Source organism: Artibeus jamaicensis, unplaced genomic scaffold (assembly GCF_021234435.1).
Source record: "Artibeus jamaicensis isolate MK-2021 breed Jamaican fruit bat unplaced genomic scaffold, CSHL_Jam_final contig_60, whole genome shotgun sequence".
NCBI lineage: Eukaryota > Metazoa > Chordata > Mammalia > Chiroptera > Phyllostomidae > Artibeus > Artibeus jamaicensis.
In genome coordinates this window covers 9858692-9882538 of record NW_026521900.1, presented here as the reverse complement: position 1 = coordinate 9882538, position 23847 = coordinate 9858692, and the positions used below count along the sequence as shown (strand labels likewise).

Sequence of the window (23847 nt, the reverse complement as noted above, 5' to 3'; positions counted from 1 at the left end):
ATCACCTCTTATTGGAAGCCTTACTTAAACTTCCCTCCCTCTCCCAAGCTAGGTAAAATGCCCCTACTAACCTCTACCATAATATGTACCTCCTGTAATTATTTGATTACTTGTACATGACTCCAAGTGTATTCTAAATTCCTGGAAGGCAATGAGTGGTCATGTTTTATCTTGATGTCTCTGGTACCTAGTCCAGTACTTAGTGTCCAACAAGAGCTCAGTGAGCCTTTTTTAATGGAACTAAGTGGTATCATTTGCCCAAGGATAAGGAATTGCTAAAAGACAAAGGAAGGCCCTGGCTGGCATAGCTCAGTGGATTGAGCGTGGGCCTGCGAACCAGACAATCGCGGTTCGATTCCCAGTCAGGGCACATACTGGGGTTGCAGGCTGGTTCCCTGCAGGCCAGTTCCCAGCAGGGGACGCACGAAAGGCAACCATACATTGATGTTTCTCTCCCTCTCTCCTTCCCTTCCCCTCTAGAGAAAAATAAATAAAATCTTTAAAAAAAAAAAGACAAAGGAAGGATAGGCACGAGAGCATTTGATTTTTTATCTAGATACTTTCTATTATATCCTGTATTTAAAGAGTCACTGACTAAGAAGCCAGACACAAATCTAGAAAATATATTGTATGGATAAATATTTTATTGATATTTGGAGGACCAGAAAATGTAAATATCTAAATGAACCAATTAAAAGACAGAGACTGGCAAAATGGGTTAAAAAATATGATCCATCTATATACTGTTTACCACAACTCATTTCAAATATAAAGATATAAGTAGTTTGAAAGTAAAAAATAATGGAGAAAGAAATATGGTACAAACATTACTTAAAAGAAAACAAGAGTAACTCTGACCAGTGTGGCTCAGTTGGTTGGGCATCATCCACAAACTAAAGATCATCAGTTTGATTTCTGGTCAGAGCACATGCCTAGGTTGCAGGTTCGGGGGCATGTATGAGAGGCAACCAATTGATGTTTCTCTCTCACATCAATGTTTCTCTTCATTTCTTTCTTCCTCCCTTTCCCATCTCTAAAAAGAAATAATATTTTAAAAAGAGGAAGCAGGCATGGCTATACTAGTATCAGTAAAAAGAAAATTACCACAAATAGAAATAAACATTAAATATGATAGAAGGGTCAATCTACCAAGATATAGTAATCGCAAATGTGTAGGCACCAAAAACAAACAAATACCTCCCCCCAAAACAAACCAAAGCAGCAAAATATGTGAAGCAAAATGATTGAACTAAAAGGAGAAATAGACAAAATACGCAGTTGGAGACTTCAACCTTCTTCTCTCAGCAACTGTAAGAGCCAATAGAGAGAAAACCAGCAAAGATATAAAAAAAACTCAATATAATCTATGGGTAAAACTTAGTCAACACTTATAGAACACTGCATCTAACAAGAGCAGACTACATTCTTTTCAAGCACCCACTGAAAATATACTGATACACTGGCCATAAAACAAACTTAAACAAATTTAATAGGATTGAAATCATACAAAGTGCATTCTCTGATCACAATGGAAACAAAGCAGAAGTCAATAGCAGAAAAATAAGGAAAATTTCTTAATATTTGGAAATGAAGACTTGGCTGGTGTAGCTCAGTGGACTGAGCGCGGGCCTGTGAACCAGACAATCGTGGTTCGATTCCCAGTCAGGGCACATGCCTGGGTTGCAGGCCGGTTCCCTGCAGGGTCAGTTCCCAGCAGGGGACGCACGAAAGGCAACCATACATTGATGTTTCTCTCCCTCTCTCCTTCCCTTCCCCTCTAAAGATAAATAAATAAAATCTTTAAAAAAATCAATATCCCAAAAGCCAAAAACTTAAAAAAAAAAACATTTGGAAATGAAATAACATACTTTTAAATAAGCCATGGGTCAAAGATGATGTCTCAAGGGAAATTAAAAAAAAATGAACTGAATGAAAATGAAAATACATACAACATATCAACATTTGTGGGTGACACGTTAAAGCAGTGCTGTGAACAATTTTTCTGAAAGAGTTTATTTATTTATTTTTAGAGAGAGGGGAAGGGAGGGAGAAAGATAGGGAAACATCAGTGTGTGGTTGCCTCTCGTGCCCCCCACTGGGGACCTGGCCTGCAACCCAGGCACATGCACTGACTGGGAATGGAACTGGTGACCCTTTGGTTTGCAGGCTGCTGCTCAATCCAGTGAGCTGCACCAGCCAGGGTGATTTTATAGCTCTAAATACTTACATAAGAAATTCTCAAGCCCATAATCTAAGCTACTACCTACCTCAAAAAACAAGAAGAAGGAATATAACAATCGTTGGAATGGATACAAAAGTAGATAAAGGTTTGGCTCTGGCCGGGTAGTTCAGTTGGTTAGTGTCATCCCCATATACCAAGATGTGGTTGATGCCCAGTCGGGGCATGTACAAGAAGCAACCAATGAATGCATAAATCAGTGGAACAACAAATTGGTGTTTCTCTCTCTCTCTCTAAAACCAATTTTTAAAAAGTAGATAAAGGTTTGGGAAGAATGAAAGTCAACTTCTATGACATAGCAACATGGGACAGGTAAGTCAACTACTTAGGCTTAAAGTAGGCACAGGTGGTACATGGCAGAATATTTGGGCAGAGAGAAGACCAAACTAATGACAACATCACAGATGAAATGCATGTGGCCTAGTAAAGGCAGAAATTAAGCTCTGGACTTCCTACAGCAGCTGACCAGCTTTAAAATCTCATCAAGTAGATAGAGGAACAGGAATATATGCACTTTAGGGCATATATTAGCAATATAAACATGTGCCCTTAATGACTAGGCTGTGTTATGAGAAATGTGCCATAATATGACTCCACAGTTATTCAAACATCATAGAGTGTACTTACACGAACCTAGATTATATAGCCTATCACCTAGGCTTTATGGTATAGCCTGTTACTCCCAGTTTATAAGCCTGTACAACATGTTACTGTGCAAAACACAAGATTAAATCAATCACAAGAGAAAATGATATGATCAAGAGACACAGTAGTACACAAAAATGTATGAGGCTGATGCTAGTATAACACAGCATACTATTTTACAGCAAACTTTTTTATAAGCAAAAAAAGTACACTCTAAAATAATGATAGAAAGCACAATGTAGTAAATACATAAACGAGTCATTTTTTATCAATATCAAGTATTATGTGTTGTACATTACTATACATGGTATACTTTTGTATGATTGGCAGTGCAGGTCTGTTTACACAAGCATCACCATAGACACGTGAGCAATGCATTGCACTACTACATTAAGATAGTTATGATGTCACTAAGTGATCAGAAATTTTCAGCTTCATTATAATCTTGTGGAACCACTGTCCTATATGTAGTCCATCATTAGTCAAAAGGACATTATATGGTGAATGACTGTACAAACACATAAACCTACAGAGGGGACCCACTTGAACAGGCGATTAACACACTAGTGGTATTCTCACCTGTCAGGGTATATCTAGGAGTAACCTATGTTTCTAGGAATACCCTAGTAAAGAAGGGGGGTCCCCCGAGAAGATAGTAACTCATCAACTGGATCTAGAGGCAATACTCCAAAATATGATCCAAAAAATGCTGTGAAGTGTGTGATGCAGGTTTACCCAAAGGCTCAGCTTTCAGGGACTTGGTTCAGAATCCCAGTAAGAGAAGAGCTTTCTGTAGGAACTTAAGCAAGCTAGCACGCAGCCCCCACAGCCTCAGGAGTTCCAGCTGTAGCAGAAGGGTCAAGAGACTTGACCTCGAGAGAGTCAAGAGACTTAGCACAGATACCATCGCCCTTAATTGGGTACAGAATGAGAGGGTCACCCACATGGGTAGCATGAGGCATGTCAGTGGTATCAGCAGCACTGGGAGCTTTGCAAATACAGAAGAGAAGCCTCCAAGGGCTAAAAGCACTAACAGCATAGCAAGGACCCTATCACCAAAGGTGCTAAGAGGAAAGAGGAGAGGAGAAAGAGGACGCTTGGAGCTCTAGAGTACCTATTCAGGAAAACACAGCAGATACTTCCAGGATAAAGTGGGTATGTTTGAAGACTGCCCTGGAGCCATAATAGAGCTAGCAGAAGTCTATGAGTGACTCTTATCATCGAGACCCTGGTTTCTCATCCAGGATGGTATGGCCCAGAGCATTTAGGACAGCTGTATTTCATGATGGTAATATATATATATAATCACACATATATAGAATATGTATGTGTATGCATAGTTGTTTTCCTGCCACATAAGGAAGTTTCCAAAGCAAAAGAGTATTTTTACCCTAAAAATGAATGTATATTGTGCATTTAAAATTGGCTGTTTCTAGAAACTCTGAATGGCAACCCACTTAAGAAGCTTAAATTTCAATGAGTAGGAGAAATTAACTGAGGCCTGAAGACATCCTTAAATGCATGAATAGTACAAATGTGGCTCATTTGGTCCTTGAGATGGAGGATTTCTGATGCCAGCAGGCGAGGAAGGTTCCTAAGACCCGATGAAAGGCCCAATACATGGATAGGGATGTAGAGATGAGGGCAATGGCAGACTCAGTTTCTGGAAGAGTTAGGCTTTCAGTATTTAAAAATGACCAGCTATTTCCTCTCACTAGTCCAGAGAAACAACCTCACAACAGAAGCCTATTGACAGAAAATCAATTAGGTAATTAGACTTGTAAAAAGCCAACTCAGAAGCAGGAAAACAAAATTTAAATAATGGCCTTTATCTCTTTTAGCCAGGTAAACTTCCCTAAACCCTTCACACTTGGGTGTCAAGTACCTCCTATTGACAATCTTTATATAACTAGGTTATATATAACTAAATAACTAGGTTAACAGTTCTGGCTTTTTATCCATTCAATTTCTCCTGAACCAAAGGGCTAATTTTATTTATTTTTATTGCCCTTTATTTATTCATTTAATTTTTCATCAGCTTTATTGAGGTATAATTGACAAATAAAATGGTAATATATTTAAAGTATATACAATGTGAGGATTTGATATATACATTATAAAAGGATTCCCACCACTGAATTAATCAACACATGCATCACCTGACATCCTTTTTCTTTGTGTGGTTAGAACATTTAAGATGTCTTCTCTTAGCAACTTTTAAGTATACAATACAGTATTGTTAACGAAAGTCATATGCTATACATTATATCCTCAAAACTTATTCATCTAATTAAAAGTTCATAGTCTTCTACCAACCTCTCCCTATTTTCTCATTCCCTAGTCCCTGATAACTAGCATTCTACAGTTTCTATGAGTTTGACTTTTTTTTTTTTTAAGATTCAACATGTTAGTGATACCATGCAGTATTTATTTGTCTTTCTCTGTCTGGCTTATTTAACCTAGCATAATGCCCTCCAGGTTCATCCATGTTGTCACAAATAAAAAGATTTACCTAAAGGGCTAATTTTAAAAGTAGAGATAATGTGGAATATTGCTGCAGAACTGAAAATATTTAAACATGTTAATAGACTAGTACCATAATCAGTTAAGAAATCTCTTACACCTAAGAGCAAAGTTTGAATTCTAGCTACCCTTTTTACACAGTTCAGATCACTGACATTCTAACTCAATTCACTGAATGTTATTCTAAAGGAGTTAGCAAACTTTTTTTTGTAAAGGGCCAGACAGTAAATGTTTTGCTTTACATGCCAGTGTCTCTGTTTACTATTCAACTCTGTTGTGGCAGCATAAAAAAGAAAACACCGATAATATGTAAACAAATGGACATGGCTGTGGTCCAATAAAATTTCACTTATGGATACTTAAATTTGAATTTCATATAATTTTCACATGTCATGAAATATATTATTCTTCTTTTGATTTTTTTCAACCATTTAACCCCCCCCCCCAAATCCATTCTTAGCTTGTGGGCTGTAAAAAAACAGGTGGTATACCAATTCTTGCTCAAACCAAGACTTGATGCCTCCCTCAAAGAATTAAAATTGCAGACCTTTCCTCATAAAAAAAAGTAGAAATTTCAAATCAGCATCTCACCATAAACTTATGTTAATGTTTCAGCTTGGGGGAGGGGCAAATTCTATAAGTGCATAGCAACACATTATAGTGGAAACAGAACTTGAAAACTAACTTACAGACCTGTACCTTAATAGGTGTATGAAACTGCAAAACATTCATTCTCTCTGGAGCTCAATTCCCTCCATTCTAGTCCATTTGCAGTAATCTTCCACATCACTGAAAGGGAGCAGGAGTTACAATTATAATTTTACTATCGTTAAATTCTGCCTGGGATATATAGCTAACATTTCTGTTTCTACTGTGTGCGGGTCGCCATGAAACAAAGACACTTTCAAAAGTTTTTTGTCATAATTCTATCAGTCTATTCTGAAATCTAAAGCCTACTTATGATACTTTGCATAGCTTGAGCAAAGAAAAACCCCAAATAGGATAAACCCAAAGAAATCCATGTCCACACATATCCAAATCAAACTGTTGAACATCATCATGAAGAAAAAATCTTGAAAGCAGCCACAGAAAAACAATATATTACCTTACAGGGATACAACAATTTAAATTACAGTGGATTTTTCATTGAAAACCAAGGAGGTCAGAAGGAAATGGAACAACATATTTGAAATCTGAGGAAAAAAGAACTATCAACACATAATTCTAATCTGGTAAAAATATCCTTTGGGAATGAGAATTTATAGCCAACAACCTGCTCTAAAAGAATTGCTACAGGAAGTTCATATTGCTGGGAAATTATAGCAGAAGAAAATTTAGAACATTAAGAATGAAGGAACAGCAACATAAATGGTAAATATTTGGGTAAGAATAATATACTAGTGTTCTCCTGAGTTCTTTATATTTGCCAGTTGACAACAAAAATGATAACAAAGTATGTAGGGATTTAGAATAGTTATACATGAAATATATAAGCTAACTATAACAAAAAGAGGAGAGGGTAAAGGGATCTATAGGGTGGTGAGGTTTCTGCATTCATCTTTAAGTGGCAAAGTATTGATTTTAAGTAGACTGTACAATGCTAAATACGTATATTATAATCCCTACAGCAACCACAAAAATATGCAGTGATAAACTAAAAAAAAAAATCACAGTAGATGAATTCAAACGGATCACTAAAGAAAGTTCAACTAACCCAAAAGAAGGCAGGAAAGTGGAAAAAAAGAGGGAAAAATAACAGAGGTAACAGAAAGAAATAATAAAATGGTAGGCCTAAACTGAGCATATCAATAATTATATTAAGTCTAGTGGTCTGTCAGAACAGATTTTGAAAACATGACCCAACTACAGTCTGCAAGAAAATAACTTCAAATATGATATAGAGGTGAAAATGAAAGGATAAAAACAAATATGAGATACACTGATTAAAAGAGAGAATTTAAAGCAAAGAAAACTACAAGGATAAAGTGGGATATAGGAGTCATGACACAATGCTAAAAGGGTTATTAGCTCACCCTAAAGACTTAACAATTCTAAATGTGTAAATACCTAACAACAGTGCTTCAAAATCTGTGAAGCAAATACTGTCAGACCTAAAATTAGATGTAGAAAAATCCACAATTATAGTTGGAGGCTTCATCACTAGACAGAAAATCAGCAAGAATATATAAGAACTGAACACCATTATCAACTTAGTGGAATTAGCTGACATGAATAGAATGCTATACCTGACAGGAGCAAGACAGACCATATCCTGGATCAAAAACAAACCTCAAATATAAAGATACTGAAATTTTATAGAATATGTTTCCTGATCATAAAGGAATGAAAATAAGAATCAACAGCAGAGATATAAGAGGAGAAGCTCCAAATACTTGGATTTTAGATAACATACCTCTAAATAATCCACGAATCAAAGACAAACTTCTAATGGAAATTAGAAAATATTCTGAATTAATGAAAAATAAGTACAGCACAAATCGACTTGTGGGCTGCACCTGAAGCAGTGCTTAGGAAATTCACAGCATTAAATGCTCTTTTTGGGGGAAAAAAGGTCTCAAATAAATAACCTACACTCCATCTTAGGGGACTGAAAAAGGAAGAGCAAAATATAGCCAAAGCAAGCAGAAAAAAGAAATAAGCAAGGTAAAGCAGAAATCAATGAAGCTGAAAAACAATAATAACAACAACAACAAATAAAAAAACAGAAAAAGAGAAAATCAATGAAAACAAAACTGGTTCTTTGAAAACATCAATAAAATTGATAAACCTCTAGCAAGACTGAAAAAGAAAAAATGAGAACACTCAAATTACCAATATCAGGGACTTCCGCCAAGATGGAGGCATAGGTGGATGTGCCATGCCTTCTCACACAACCAAGAATAGAGAAAACTAAATATTAGCAACAGAAAACACACCCAGAACACGGAAAATTGAACTTTTCGGAAGTCCGTTAACAACAAATTCTTCAGCCTGACCGGTAAGGGGCGAAACCAGCGGCTGGCGGAGCAGGGTTGCACAGGAGGTCTCGGTCAGACGTACTCAGGCCTGCGGAATCCAGGCGCAGGGTCGGACCTAGTGAGCGACCGAGCGAGCCACCAGGCGAGCGACCGCGGGGGAGACAGCGGGGCAGCGGGGCTGCATGTTGACTGAGGTCACGCATTTGTGCACGGGTGGACAGGCAAGGGAGTGGGCGGTTGGACCGATCCGGCAGGTCCCCATGGCAAGTGGCAGTGGAGGGCGCCGCCATTTCCCTGCTCTGACCCCACCTCCACATACAGCGTCATAACCCAGTGACTCTGAGTGGCCTGGCCCAGGTGAACCACCTAAGGCGCTGCTCCTCTGCACCCAGCTGTGAGAAACAGCAGAGGGGGCCGCCATTTCCCCGCTCTGACCACGCCCCCACATACAGCATCACAACCCAGCGACCTGGGAATCCAAGGCGCCGCTTCTCACAGTTAAAGGACCCGAACAGACCAAGAATGACTCAAGAAGAACTCAAAGCCCCAGAGCCAATAGATGTAAGTGATGAAGAAATAGCAAAACTCACAGACGCACAGTTTAAAAAATTGGTGATCAGGATCCTCACAGAACTGGTTGATTATACGGACAAATTAGACAAATATATGAAGGCGAAACTAATTGAAATGAATGGAATTGCACAGGACACCAATAGCAATGAAAAGGAAACTGGGACTCAAATCAATGGAGTGGACCAGAAGAAAGCAAATAATGGCCAAACAGAAAAGAGTCAAGAAGCAAGAATTCAAAGAAATGAGGAGAGTCTTAGGAACCTCCAGGACATCTTTAAATGCTCCAACATCTGAATTATAGGGGGTACCAGAAGGGGAAAGGCACAGCCACCAGTGGAAAACTTATTTGAACAAATAATAAAGGAGAACTTCCCCAATCTGGCAAAGGAAACAGACTTCCAGGAAATCCAGGAAGCTCAGAGAGTCCCAAAGAAGTTGGACCCAAGAAGGAACACACCAAGGCACATCATAATTACATTAGCCAAAATTAAAATGAAGGAGAGAATCCTAGAAGCAGCAAGAGCTAAGGGGACAATCACCTATAAAGGAGTCCCCATCAGACTGTCAGCGGATTTCTCAAAAGAGACCTTACAGGCAAGAAGGGGCTGGAAAGCGGTATTCCAAGTCATGAAATCTAAAGACCTACATCCAAGATTGCTCTATCCAGCAAAACTTTCATTTAAAATGGAAAGACAGATAAAGTGCTTCTCAGATAAGATCAAATTCAAGGAGTTCATCATCACCAAGCCCTTATTATATGAAATGTTAAAGGGACTTATCTAAGAAAAAAGAAGTTAAAGGAACATGAACAGTGAAAGGACAACAAACTCACAGTTATTAACAACCACACCTAAAACAAAAGCAAACTAAAAGGACAGCTAGATCAGGAGTGGAAACATAGAAATGAAGATCTCAAGGAGGGTTAGCAACAGGGGAGTGGTAGGAGGAGAAGGGGGGGAGAAGGTACAGAAAATAAGTAACATAGACAGTAGATAGAAAATAGATGGGGGGGACAAGAATAGCATGGGAAATATAGAATCTAAAGGACTTGAGACACATGGTCATAAACTAAAGGGGGGGTAATGGTGGGGATGAGGGGTAGGGTGGAGGGGAATAAAGGGGGAATAGAACAACTGTAACAGCATAATCAATAAAAAAATTTAAAAAAAAAGAAATCTTAAGACAAGGAAAAAAAATAAAAATAAAAATACCAAGTAAAAAAAATTACCAATATCAGGCAGGAATGAAAAGGGATTATCACTATAGACTCCTCAGATATTAAAAGGATAATAAGATGATACTATGAATAACTCTACACATATAAATCAGACAACTTAAATAAAATGGAGATACTGCTCAAAAATCAAAAACTATCAAAACTCATTGGAAAAAAGATAACTGAATAATGCCATATGTATCAAAGAAATTAAATTCACAGCTAAAAAGTCTTTAACACCAATTCTGTAAGATCTTTTCCAAAAAACAGAAGTGAATCCTTCCCAACTCATTTTATCAAGCCCTGATTCCAAACTCAGGTGAATGCAGTGCGAAAAGAAAACTATAGACCAATATCTCTCATGCATATAGAAGCAAACATTCCCAATAAAATATTAGCAAATCTAACAGTAATACATAAAACCTCAGAACCAAGTTGGGTTTATCCCAGGAATGCAAGGCAGGTTCAATGTTCGAAATCAATCAAGCCTATTAAGTTTAAAAAAGAAAAACAACATGATCATATTAGTTGATGACAACAAAAGCATTTGCCAAAATTCAGCATGTTTTCATGACAGAAATTCTTAACAACAAACTAGAAATAGAAGGGAACTTACTTGATAAAAATAACTTAAAGATGAAAGACAAAGGTGAAACAAGAAAAAAATGCCCTTTCTCACCATTCCCATTAAGTGTCATACAACACTACAAGTCTCAGCCTGTGCAATAAAGGACATAAAAAGGTATATAGATTGAAAGAAAGAAATTAAGTTCTTCCTACTTCTCAACAACATGATTATTTGTGTAGATTATATTGGGGAATCAATTTTTAAAAATAAAAGCCTTGTTAACTAATTGTTAGCTTAGCAAGGGAGAAGGATATAAGGTCAATATAAAAACCAATCAGCCCTAGCCCTGGCTGGTATAGCTCAGTGAATTAAGCACGGGCCTGTGAACCAGACAATCGTGGTTCGATTCCCAGTCAGGGCACATGCCTGGGTTGCAGACCAGTTCCCTGCAGGCCAATTCCCAGCAGGGGACGCATGAAAGGCAACCATACATTGATGTTTCTCTCCCTTCCTCCTTCCCTTCCCCTCTAAAGATAAATAAAATCTAAAAAAAAAAAAGATTAAAAAAATAAAAATAAATGAAAACCAATCAGCCCTGGTTGGTGTGGCTCAGTGGATTGAGCGCTGGACTGTGAAAGTTCACTGTGAACCAAACAGTCGTAGGTTCAATTCCTAGTCAGGGCAAAAGTCTGGGTTGCAGGCCAGGTCCCCACGCCCAGTGCGTGGCATGTGAGGGGCGGCCACACACTGATGTTTCTCTCCTTCTCTTTCTCTCTTCCTTCCCCTTTCTCTAAAAATTAAAAAAATATATTAAAAACCCCAAATTATATTTCTATATGGTAGCAATAAACCATTGGAAACTGAATTTTTAAAAGTAGTATCATTTATAATAGTTCAAAAGAAATGAAATACTTAGGTGTAAATCTATCAAAACATGTACAGATCTATATGCTAAAAACTACAAGACACTGAAAGAAGTCAAAGAAAATCTAAATAAGTAGAAAGCTATACTATAATCATGTGGTGGAAGATTCAGCATATTACAGATGTCAATTATCCCTAAATTGATCAAGTTCATCACTAGATTTAATCTAATTCTAATAAAACTCCCAGCAAGTTTTGTAAATATAGACAAGCTGATTCTAAAATTTATAAAGAACAGCAAAAGATCTAGAATAGCTAAAACAAATTTTAAAAAAAGTTGGAGAAATCACACTAATTTATTTTAAGGCTTATTATAAAGCTACCATAATCAAGACAGTGGCATTGGTGAAGTGATGAAAACAGAACAATGGAACAAGATAGTCCAGATATATTGACCCATATAAACATAGGCAACTGATTTTTGACAAGGGTGCAAAAACAATGTAGAAGTGGAAAGACAGTCTTATGGAGAAATGGTGCTGGAACAATTAGACATCCATAAGCCAAAAACAAAAACAAAAAAGATGATTTGCATGTAAACCTCATATCATATACAAAGATTAACTCAAAATGGGCATAGACCTAAATGTGAAACTGTAACTACAAAACTTTTAGAAGATAGGAGAAAATCTTCATGACCTAGGGTTAATAAAAAGACTTTTTAGAAATGAATCCTTTAAAAAATAATGTTAGATTTCACCAAAATTAAAATCTTGCTTGGTGAATGAAACAGAAAAACAAGAGACTGTTAAGAGAACAAAAAGCCAAGCTACACAGAACATATTTATTGATAAATCAAATAACCAACAAAGGATTTTTATCCAGAATACATTTTAAAACTCAAAACTCATTTGTAAGAAAACTACCAAATTTAAGAATGAGTAAAATACTTAAATATTCCTCTCAACAAATACTTGAGGCAAAGTACTTTTTTTGCCCCAGATGGTGTGGCTCAGCTGACTGAGTACTGGCCTGCGAACCAAAGGGTTGCTGGTTCAATTCCCAGTCAGGGCACATGTTTGGATTGCAGGCCAGGTCCCCAGTAGGGGGCATGTAAGAGGCAAACCATACATTGATGTTTCCTTCCCCTCCCCTCTGTCTAAACATAAATAAAATTTTAAAAAATACTTCGTTTTTTTTAAATGCTCTGGCTGGTGTAGCTCAGTAGATTGAGCAGAGCCTGCAAAGCAAAGGATCGCGATTTAATTCCCAGTCAAGGCACATGCCTGGGTTCCAGGCCAGTTCCTGGCAGGGGACACACAAGAGGCAACCATACACTGATATTTCTCTCCCTCTCTCCTTCCCTTCCCCTCTAAAGATAAATAAATAAAATCTTAAATTTTTTTAAAAAAGAAAAAATGCTTTTTATTAAAGTAATGAATATGAAGCAGCCGTCGTTTTTTAAATTGTAAAGGTGGGAGCAATGCTCCTTCCAGCTCCCTACATCTTAGAGCAGAAGCTGGCCCAATAGATTATTTTTCCAAAAACAATTTATAGTGAAATATTAAAGAGTTTTTAAAATAATCACTAGGATAAGTGTTGGTTGAACAATTTCCCCCTACTTCTGTTCTATATCCTCAACCCACTCCACCCCCTCTTCCCTGGTGTTTTAGAATTTTAGTTCCGACTTTCTCTGCAGAGGATTCTCTATGCTGCGTGGCAAGTTGGCAATTTTTTTATGAATGGGCACCATACCTAGATTATTTTCAAGTTTGAGATTTCATTGAAAGATACTTGTCTTATACTTCCTTCAATAAAGTTTTTCAAGCTGATTCAGAATATTTATAAATACCAGTTGTTAGTGAACCAAGTTTTAACCTGCCCTTCCTGTTTCTCAGAATGTAAAAAAGATCCACTTTTGCTTGACTCTATTTTAAATACTTTGAGTGCTGCCATAGCAGACTGTGACCCTCCATTTGGGCTCTATTTTCCATTTTCATTCTGGACAACTGCAAATGAAGGACAAATATTTAGAGCACCAGCAGAGCCTGCTCGGGGCGATACTGGGTAAGGGGTTAGGGCCGAACAATGCCTAGGGCCTGGAACACACTGCTCAGTTGCTGAATTTGTTGATTTGACTATGCTGTTTACTAATGTAAAAAGGAAAGTGTTAAAATAAAACCTGTTAGGGGAAAGGAGGTTGTATCATAATGAGCTGAAGTATATTTTGCCAAAGTTATTAGATTTTTGAGGCACTCGGTAGTTTATCAATTTTTATTGCTCCAATATAGTTATTTTATGGCCATTACTAGCAAAAGTGGATTATAGAAATAAGTGTTTGACAGAAAAGAAGGGCCCAGTGTGAGTCTGTCTGCTCTTGATCTCCCAAAACAAAGGTTTTTAATGTTATCCTTATAGAAAGAACAGTAACATGATAGAAGGGACATCAGTTTCTCATTTTGTGAGAGTAGTTCTAGGAAGTCTTTCTTCAGTGTTCTTGAGCACTTACCTACCTGAAGAGGTATCCAGTTTTTTTTTTCCTGTGAAGACCTCTTCAAGTACCAGTATGATCAAAAAGGTATTTCAAGGTGCTGATACAACATTAAAATGAGCAATCAGTAGTGGATTTCAAGGACTTTGTGCAGGATGGGGCATAATCCACAGGCAATGTTGTAGGGTATGTGGGGTATCAATATACAATTTTCAAAATTAAAAACATGACTCACAAATACTGAAAGAACAAATGGCAAAGACCAATTTATCAGTGAAGGAAGCAGCAGGATATAAGGCTTCTTCAAAGAATATTTGAGAGATTTGGTATATATAGGAACTAAAAGTAAAAATGCTGGGATAGCTAAATTAGATAGAAAATTGGTTAATACCCTGTAGAAAAGTTAATCTAAATCTTTGTAATTACTTCTTATACCAAACAGGAATTTTTACAACTTTACCAAAGACATGTAACTTAACATGTTACTTCAAGAAGTCTGGACCCTACTCTGAGAATATAGTCTAAGAATCCTGAAACACCAGTTTGAAAGAATATATGCACCCTTATGTTCATACAGTGTTATGTACAATAGCCAAATCTGGAAATAGCCCATGTGCCCATCAGTAAATCAGTGGATAAAAGACTGTGGTATATTTACACAGTGGAATGTTATGTGGCCGTAGAAAGGGAAACCTTACCTTTTGCAACAACATGGATTGACCTGCAGATTATTATGCTAAGTGAAATAAGCCAGTCAGAGAAAGACAAATAATGTATGATCTCACTTATTTGTGGAATCTAATGAACAAAATAAACTAACAAAACAGAAACAGAGGCATAGCTACATGGAACAGACAGCTGTCAGAGGGGAGGCAGCAGTGGGCAACTGGATGAAAGAAGGTGAAGGGAGTAGCCAAATAACATATATACATAACTCATAGACACAGACGACAAAGTGGTGAAGGCCAGGGGGTGGGGTGGGGGGCAGAAAATGGGTGAAGGTGGGGAAAGGGGGAGAAAATGGGGATAGCTGTAATATTGTCAACAATATAAATAAACAAATAAATAAACAAGTAAGTCTGGATCCTAATCTTTAGTAAATACTGAGGGAAGCAAAGACTCAATCCCCTAGGGAACTAAATAATCCTCCAGTGGGCCTCTCAGTCAATGACCAGGAAAGGACATTCGATCATCCTTTTGAATTAAAGTTTTAAATACTTTCTATTAATAAGAGGGTTACTGGTTTATTTATGCCTAAGTCTAAGTCCTTGGAAGTAAAATGAAAGTTTTAGGGGGCCAGCCTTTATAATAACATGGTAGCACTTATGTATTTTACTTTACACAAGCATTCTAAAACAGTCATTTACCTTTCAAACCAATCATAGCATCTTAGAAGTCATCTGAGATCCAGCCATCTCCTAGGGCAGGGGTGTCAAACTTATTTTCACCAGGGGACACATCAGCCTCATGGTTGACTTCAAGGGGCTGAATGTAATTTCAACTCCTTAACAGTTAAGGAGTAGTTACATTTATACAGTCCCAAAATTATTTCGGCCCTTTGAAGGCAACTGTGAGGCTGGTGCCGTCCTAGGGCATAAATGCTTTCTTCAGCAGCCTTGACAGGTGATTACAAAGGAAAGAAATTAACATTACTGAGTGCCAATTATGTGCAAAATTGTTTTCAAAGGGTCAAACTTCTTTTCTCACAGTAACATGCTACCTATACTTTTAGCCACATTTATCAAATAAATGGATTTTAGCAAAACTGCTCTAAATCATGCCTTAATTTAAAAATGTACACACAGTACATTTACCTTTTTAATGTACAATTCAAGTTCTGACAGATGTGTATGAATGTAATTAGCACCACAAACAAGATGCGGAACGGTTCCAAGCATAACTGCTTTTAAAATGTCAATTAACCAATACATATTTATTTATAAATAGCAAGCATTTTATTTGCTCACAATTCTGTGGGTCATCAATTTGAGCTAGAATGAGCTTGGCAGTTCTTCTGCAAGTCTTTCCTACAGTCCTTCCTGTGGTTACAAAGTCATCTGGCAATGTGACTGGGGCTGAATGTTTTAAGACAGCCTCACTTACATGTCTGATGATTGGCTATTGACTGGCCTCTCTCTCCACATCATCTCTCTTCCTCTAGCAGGCTAGCTGGGGCTTCTTCCCATGGGTGCCTCAGAGTTCCCAAGGAACAAGAGGAAAGCTACAAGACTTCTTGAGACCTAGTCTCAGAAGTCATCCAGAGTTACTCACACTGAATTTTATTAGCCAAAACAAGTTATAAGCACAGCCCAAATTAAAGGAGTAGAGAAAGAGACTCTACCTCTTGACAGGAAGAGCTGCAAAGTCATACTGTTAAAGGGATGTATTGTACATACAGAAATGAAAGGACTTTGTGGCCATTGAGCACTCTTATCACACCATCCTATTTGGGGAAAAATGAGCATTGAGCATATTTAGACACGTGGGCCTTCACAGATGGAATGAACCATTGAGGTAGAAAAAACTTTTTCAGGAGTGAGTCCTGGCGAATGTGCAGGATGCAACAACCCAGGGGAATGTGGAGAACTTCAGGTAGAGAAAGTACAGAAAGAGTAGCAGGATGGCTTATTACATTCAGACTGCAGTGAATGCACACTTGTGTAGAGTGGATAGAAAAGAGGATTTGAGAAGTAAAAGGGAAGAGTTGTGAGAAAGGTAATGATTGGGTGTAGGGGACATTAATTGCTAGGCTCTCAGGAATACAGATACCAATTACTATATAGTGAATGCACAGGGGTCAGTGGTGGCCTAGTGGCAGGAGTGGAGATGGTTTTATAGAGAAGAGGCCTTTAGAGGGGCTATGTTGTTATGGACGGCAGTCTGAAAGGAAGGTGAGTTGGACCTGGCTTGTAGTGGCACACAGATCATTGCAAGAAAGCAACCTAGAGACAGTTTTCCTAAAGGCAAAACTATATGGATTCTTCTAAAGGACATAATTGGAGCTTTTACAGATAGGTTTGTTTAGAACCTAAATAATGTTTATTCTTGTACAAAAATGTTTATTCCGGATTTAAATTGGTTATCCTACACAGAGCTCAATTTAGGCTTCTCTCTCTTTCTCTCTCTCTCTCTCTCTCTCACACACACACACACACACCCTCCTGAATAAGATGGGAATTTAATGAGACACGTAGGCTAAAACTGTTTATAGTCAAATTTATCTGTATTTGAAAAGAAAAAATTCCTAGTGCTCTTTAACATTTACGTGGGCAAGGACTAATGGGGAAGGCTAGAAACCATGATGGAGCCAGGGAAAATCTGCCTGCAGCTCTGACTGTAATCTACACTGTGATGCCATGCTCTGCTCAGGCAGACTGTATAGACACACTTCACAGCAGCAGCATGGCAAAATATCAGTTTTCTTTTGACAGTATGCTAAATGCATATTTCTTTTCCAAACTATGGCTTTACACAGGACTTATTTGGCCATTAGAACATGTCATGTTATTTTTAAACACAAAATCAGAATTGATGTTTAGTTAAATATCAGGCAGCAATTCTTTCAGGTATTTGTGGGAGATAGGATGTAAACAATTTGAGAGTTCCTTATTAACCAGGGAGTGGCAGTCTAGTTGTAAACCTTCAGGCCATGTGTATACAAAATAGGTCAGAGTGAGGAAGTATGGCAGTAGGTGCCAAAGTTGACTGGAAAGGATAGGACTTAATGAGGGCATATGGAGTAGAAAATGGCATCCAAATGAGTGGAGATTTGGGAGGAGAGGAGACTTACTGAGATAGAATTTGCAAGGATTTGTAAGAATTGATTTGGGTAGGATTAGCAGAGCAAAAGAAGGATGTTCCAATTGTGAAGAAAGGTTCCAGGTAAACCTGAGTGTTGGAATGGTGCTGGTGGTGGTGGTGGTGGTGGTGGTGATGAGGCAGTAAGGAATCGGTTCAGAGATGACATACTAGATTGTGTGCTCAAGACTTCTTGTTCCACCCAGTTTTCCCTGGAATCCCAGGTGACGAATTGTCCTCAGCTGATGGATTGTGTCATGTGAAAACATTACAAAACAATTGAACTAAGATACATTTAGATTCCTCATTCCACATACTGTGTTTCATCCATTGTCTAGTAAGTGAATAGGTAGCCCTTTGTGCATACCTCATAGGATAAGGAGACATTCTCCAGGGGAAAGCACATCCCTTGATAATTGCTCAGACTGAAGTAGACCATACTATATAGCAGTTATGCAAGCAAGGGGCCTTTATTGTATTTTCTAATGACACAGTACTCTAGGGAGAGATTTGAGTGAGCATGCCAAACATTTGCAATTCTCTCCTCAATACTGGGGAAAGTTTCCTATAAAAGGATGTGTTTTAAGATATTGTAGGATCTGAGAGACTGTAGATGGTTCACATCATGGGAGCTCCAAAAAAATCATGCCTCATCATGTATCATCAACAGTTAGGTTTTTAAAAGTATAAAAATAATATTGAGTGATAATCAAATTACTTTCTTTGGGGTAAGGTACTTGGGCTACCACACTTGAGGAATGCCAAGCCTGGCGCTTGGTATGGAGCAAGCACTCAATGAGTGTTAGTTGATTCTGAGATACTTTTTGCAGTTTGTTTATACAAGATAGCAATATATTAACTTTCAGTGAGCATGATTTTTTAACATTGGGATGGCAAGTAAAACCATCAAAATTGGAAATCTGGTCCAACCTTTAGATGTTATATATGACTCCCATGCATCTACATCCCTAAACTTTTTCACCTGAGGACAACTGAGATTTCCCTCATGGACAGCATGCTCTGAAGGCTTGCCTACCAAACACACCATATTATGGCTCACTTAATTTCTACACTTTAATTAACCAAAGGCAAATGTTTCTGAAAGAAAAGGGTTCTATTACACATGGGATAATAATAATATATTTGGTATTCTACAGATTGCCCACCATTTCATCCTTAATATATTATTAACTTGACACAACAATCCCAGTGGTTAGTATTATTAACTTGATTCTATGAATGAGGAAACTGAGGCCAAACAGGTTAAACTCACTCAGGGTTGCATGGCAAGTAAGAAGCAAAAGCAGGATGTAAGCAACTTGGCTCTCCGACACCCTATTCATTTAGCATTCAAACTCTAGCTAACTAGTCTTACCATAAATGCTAGTATATAATTCTAGCAATCTCACTCTCAGGTTTTTACACTAGGGATGCAAACTTATGTATACTAGTATGTGAATTTTGATAGCAGCTCTATTATAATTAACAAAAACTGGTAACAACCCAAATGTGGTACATTTACACACTGGAATACAACTCAACAATAAAAAGGGTACAAATTATTGATATACACTACTTAGATGACTCTCAAAACCATTAGGCTGGAGTGGAAAAAAAGCAAGACTGAAATGATTACACAGTCTGACTCCACTTATGTGACATCCACAAAGTGACAAAACTGTACTTATGGAGCACAGATCAGTGACTACCAAGGTTTTGGGGGGAGAATGTGGCTAGAGGTAGCACAAATGGTTTTATTGGGGTGATGGAAGTGTTTTGTACTGTAACTGTGGTGGTGGTTACACTGACCTATATAAGTGTGTCAAAATCCACAAAACTATATACACCCTCCAATAGTCAATTTCACTGTATAATAATTTTAAAAAGAGGCAATATTTCATCTTCTTTTCAGTATTAATTTCTGTATTTTCCACTTATAGTAGATTTTTTAAAATTTTATTTATTTATCTTTAGAGGGGAAGGGAAGGAGAGAGGGAGAGAAACATCAATGTATGGTTGCCTTTCGTGCGTCCCCTGCTGGGAACTGGCCTGCAGGGAACCTGCCTGCAACCCTGACATGTGCCCTGACTGGGAATTGAATCGCGATTGTCTGGTTCACAGGCCCGTGCTCAATCCACTGAGCTACACCAGCCAGGGCTATAGTAGATTTTTTATAGTTCTACCTACTACTAACAATTTTCAGATTTAAAAATTATACTATTTCACTATAATGTGAAGCAAAAACCATTATCAGGTTATATATCCAAATTCAATGATGACAGTTATCTCTTTTTTATCCTCACCCAAGGACATTTTTACATTGCTTTTAGAGAGAGAGAAGGGAGAGAGAGAAGGGAGAGAAACATCAATGGGAGAGAGAACCCTCTGGCTATGAGACGACCCTCCAACTGAGACACCCTGGCCAGGACCAACAGTTCTCTCTTTAAAAAAAAAAAACACTACTTAGCTTTTTCACAATAAGCTTGCTGCCAGAACACCACCACTAAATCTAAGCCAAAATGGGAAAGGAAAAGACTCATATCAACATCGTCATTGGATGTGTAGATTTGGCCAATTCTAACACTACTGATAGATTGACAAAATAACCACCAAAAATTTTGAGATGGAGGCTCCTTAAGTGGGAAAGGGCTCCTTCAAATATGCCTGGGTCTTCAGTAGAATGAAAGGTGAATGTGAGCATGGTATCACCACTGGTATCTCCCTATGGAAAACTGAGACCAGCAAGTATTACGTGACAATCACTGGTGCCCCAGGACACAGAGACTTTATAAAAAACATGATTATAGGCACATCTCAGGCTGACTGTGCTGTCCTGATTGCTGCTGCGGGTGTTGAATTTGAAGTGGGTATCTTCAAGAATGAGAAGACCTGTGAGTATGCCCTTCTAGCTTATACACCACTGAACCACCCTACAGCCACAAGAGATATGAGGAAATCATTAAGAAAGTCAGCACCTACATTAAGAAAATTGGCTACAACCTTGACACAGCAGCATTTGTGCCAGTTTCTTGTTGGAATGTTGACAACAGGCTGGAGCCATGTGCTAACATGCTTTGGTTCAAGAGATGAACAGTCACCCATAAGGATGGCAATGCCAGTGGAACTACACTGCTTGAAGCTCTGGATTGCATCCTGCCACTAACTCCTCTGACAAGCCCCGCATCTGCCCCTCCAGGACTTCTGCAAAATTGGTGGTATTCGTACTGTCTTTGTGGGTTAAGTGGGGACTGGTGTTCTCAAACCTTGCATGGTGGTCACCTTTGCTCTAGTCAATGCTACAACTGAAGGCTGTTGAAATGCACCATGAAGTTTTGAATGAAGCTCTTCCTGGAGACAATGTGGGCTTCAATGTCAAGAATGTGTCTATCAAAAAATGGTTGCCATGGCAATGTGGCTGGTGACAGCAATAATGACCCACCAATGGAAGCAGCTGGTTTCCCAGCTCAGGTGATTGATTATCCCGAATTACGCAGGCCAAATGAGTGCCTGATATGCACCTGCACTGGACTGTCATCTAGCGCCCATTGCTTGCAAATTTTCTGAGCTAAAGGAGAAGACATTGTCACTCTGGGAAAAAGTTGGAAGACAGCCTGAAGTTTCTGAAATCCAGTGATGCTGCCATCATTAATATAGTTCCTGGCAAGCCCATGCATGTTTAGAGTTTCCCTGACTATCCTCCTCTGGGCTGTTTTGCTATTTGTGGTATGATACAGATATTTGCTGTGGGTGACATCAAAGCAGTGGACAAGAAGGCAGCTGGAGCTGGCAAAGTCATCAATCCTGCCCAGCAAGCTCAGAAGGCTAAATGAATATTACTCCCAATATCACCACCCTAGTCTTATTCAGTGGTGGAAGAATGGTCTCAGAGCTGTTTCTCTAAATTGACCATTTAAAGGTTTTTTTTTTTTTTGCATTTTTAAAAATTTTACTTAGTTATTTTTCAAGTACAGTTTTTTGTCTATTTCTCCCATTTAAGCCCCCCCCCCCGTGCTCCCCACCTCCCTCCCATTTCCACCCCCCTTAGTTCTCGTCCCTATGTCCTTCCTATTTGTTCCTCCAAATCCCTCCCCTTTTTCCCCCTTAAATTCCCTTCCCTCTCCCCTCTGGTCACTGTCCCCTTGTTCTCTATTTCAGTGTCTTTCTTTTTATTCTGCTTGCTTGTTTGTTTTGTTGTTTAGCTTCCTTTTAAAGGTGAGATCGTATGGTATTTGTCTTTCAACACCTTGGCCATTTAAGTTTTAACAGTAAAAGACTGGTTAATGGTTACGATGCAGTATAAAGCCTTCAGAAGGAAAAGAGAATGTTTTCAGACTATTTGTTTTTTGTGTATGTGAAAGTTTTTAAGTTATTAGTTTTTAAAAACAGTACTTTTTTAAGGTAGTTTTTTTAAAGAGAGAGGGGAAGGGAGGGAGAAAGTGGGAGACAAACATTGATGTGAGAGAGAAACATCGATCAACTGCCTCTCACATGCATCCTGACCAGGTACCAAGCCCATAACCTAGGCATGTGCTCCCAATTGAACTGGTGACCTTTTGCTTTTTAGGACCACACCCAACCAACTGAGCCACACTGGTCAAGGCATAAAACCGGTACATTTTAATAGAAACAACTTGATAAAAAACCTATCACAGAATTTTGAGACCCATTGAAACAAAACTTTAATGAGAAAGTAAATATACAAATAAATAACCCTTAAAAGTTAAATGAATTTGGTTGCTTAGCCTCTGAAAAGTAAAAGTATTTTGGCAAACTACTAGATAGCATGATATTTGATATAGCAATTTGCATAGTAAACAAAAAATAAGTAATCAAAATTAATCTTGGAATTAAGAATGTGATGGAACAAGGATTTCATAAGAATGACATGGACAACCATGGTTCTTTTCTACAACTTTTAAATTTTTACTAGAATACATTCATGTATCTCCAGTATAATTAAAATATAATTTAAAAAATAATTTAAAAAATCCTTCTAGGTTGAAATGAAGATTAATTCCCAAGTTGCAATATCCTTCCATCCACAAGGCTTCTATTGCCTTTGGGAACCCCTTAGTTACTCCACTGCCAGGTCAGGCTTGTATTCTACTCAATACCTAGTTCCTCACACATAGTACAATGCACTCACCGAATATTTGCTAAACTAAATCGCATCTGGAAATGTGAGGAATAAAAGTGACAAACACATGGCCACTAACAAAACCTATAATCTAGAAAGTCTAAATCATATTCTAATTTTGAATGAGGCAAATTATTACTGAGAGCTAACAATATGCTCAGTAATTAATTACAAAGGCATACATAAAATTTTTGAAGTGAGCAAGGCAAACATAACATACCACCAGTGGTGTACAAGATTTTAAAAAAAGATTGTATTTATTTACTTTTAGAGAGAGAGGAAGGGAGGGAGAAAGAAGGGGAGATAAATATCAGTGTGTGGTTGCCTCTCACATGATCCCCACAGGAGACCTGGCCCACAACCCAGGCATGTGCCCTGACTGGGAATCAAACTGACGACCTTTTGGTTAACAGCCTGTGCTCAATCCACTGAGCTACACCAGCCAGGCAAGATTTTAAGGCCTAAAATAGGCAGGACCCAAACCAGAATTAATTATCCCTGCTTCCCTGGCCATAAAACCACAATATTCAAAAGGGTGAGAAAAAAAATAAGGGAAAAACTAACCTGTACTGAGTTTTAATTTATGTGCCTTGTACTGCATTAGACATTCATATAAATTAGAATTTATATAAGGACTTAGGTTTCAGCTCTGATATGTAAAGCACTGGGAAGCTCATTCCCACCCTTCTAAGAAAAAACTAGACAAACTCTTTGACCTATCTGAGAAGTAAGGTTACAGCGCAAACCACCATCTCCATATCTGAAGAGACAGGTGCCTGCACACATAATCTGAACAAATTGGTAGGAAGATTAAA

General features: G+C 38.1%; 1 protein-coding gene and 1 pseudogene across 3 annotated transcripts in view; one reads left to right on the top strand and one right to left on the bottom strand.

The window, feature by feature from the left end:
* Positions 1–23847, bottom strand: part of JADE3 (jade family PHD finger 3) — a 148819-nt gene that overhangs the window by 112849 nt on the left and 12123 nt on the right. The window lies entirely within an intron of this gene.
* Positions 20415–21725, top strand: LOC119060340 (elongation factor 1-alpha 1-like; annotated as a pseudogene).